The sequence below is a fragment of the Littorina saxatilis genome, linkage group LG10 (assembly GCF_037325665.1).
Source record: "Littorina saxatilis isolate snail1 linkage group LG10, US_GU_Lsax_2.0, whole genome shotgun sequence".
NCBI classification, from domain to species: Eukaryota; Metazoa; Mollusca; class Gastropoda; order Littorinimorpha; family Littorinidae; genus Littorina; species Littorina saxatilis.
The window spans coordinates 8,259,240-8,260,775 of NC_090254.1; positions in this window are offsets into that span (position 1 = coordinate 8,259,240).

The following is a 1,536-nucleotide window of genomic DNA, read 5'->3' on the forward strand; positions in this document are numbered from 1 at the left end:
GTGTGTGTGTCTCTATGTAAGCAACACCTGTGCATTGTTCAGTTCTGTTTGTGATGTGGTCTGGCGGCTTTTGTGTAATTTTATGTGAAACACTCAAGTCCTTAATGGCTCAAAACCGTAGGACTTTTAATATTAATTTTAACGTAATTTTATGTACTGGCCTTCCTTTGAGAAGCCATAACTTGCTCAGTCCTGTTTGAGTGGAGTTCGCCTCCAAAGGTGATTAACACGGTTACATTCGTCGACAAGGATGGGACTCGATATGGTCAGGAATGGCATTATGGCCACTGAATCATTTTCGTGCTGTTCCCATTCCACGAATCTAAGCTTGGCGGGTCCATTGTTCGGACCCGGCGAAGCCGGCGTACGGCTCTAAGTACTTCTTTCCGGCGAAGCCGGCTACCCGGCGAAGCGGGTATTCATTCTAGTATATATATACACACACACACACACACACACAACACTTTGTGTGTGTGTGTGTGTGTCTCTCTCTCTCTCTCTCTCGCGCGCGCTCTCTCTCTCTCTGACATAAATACACACACTGACAAGACAATATTTAATTGGCCATGTTGTTCTTAAATTGTTATTCTCCCTCTCTCTCTCTCTCTCTCTCTCTCTGCTTCTCTTCTGAAGCTACATGACGAAATGAAAAATAGGGGCTGGCACAAGTGTGTGTCAGAGTCTGAAAACAACATACATTGTGACATCTCTCACGCTTGTTTTGCTTCAGCGACGGAGGTGAAGAGGTGTGTTAGGGAATCGTGTTTTGACAGATGGAGGACTAGAGAGGGCGAGAGAAATAGAGAGAGAGAGAGAGAGAGAGAGAGACAGAGAGACAGAGAGAGACAGAGAGAGACAGAGACAGAGACACAGAGACAGGGAGAGACAGATATACCGACAGACAGAAAAAGACAGACAAAGAGAGAGAGAGTGTCAGAGAGAGAGATAGAGAGAGAGGTTGAGAGAGCGATAAATGAGTGTATGTGTGTGTGTCTGTGCGTGTCTGTTTAGGGGTGGTGGCGTGGAGGAGGAGTGAGCGGGGGGTTTGGCGATGTACTCGAGCTTTGGCAGTCGGCGTTACGCTGAAACGTGTGTCAAATCGCTGAAAACGTTTTCTCCGAACTCAACATTGTGTGTGTGTGTGTGTGTGTGTGTGTGTGTGTGTGTGTGTGTACGGTGGGGTAAAGGTGACGCCAAGGACTGCAAACTTTCAAAAAATGCCGACATATTCATAGCCAATTACGAAAATGTTAGGACGAAAATTTATCCTACAAGCATCGCTGGAGGGATGAGAGGAGAGGGAAGGGTTGATGATGAGGTGATGTGTGTGTGTTCGGGGGAGGGGAGGGGTTGAGAGGATTGTAGACAATGAGTCTGGAAAAGTGATCGGCGTGAGCGATAAATTTGTCAAGAGCGAACTGACACGATTGATGCGCCTCCATCTTTGTGTGGATCACATGCCTCGACAAAGATACATGTACTGCTTTAGACCTTCATGCATGGCAGGGGGGGAGACACAAAGACACAGAGTCACAC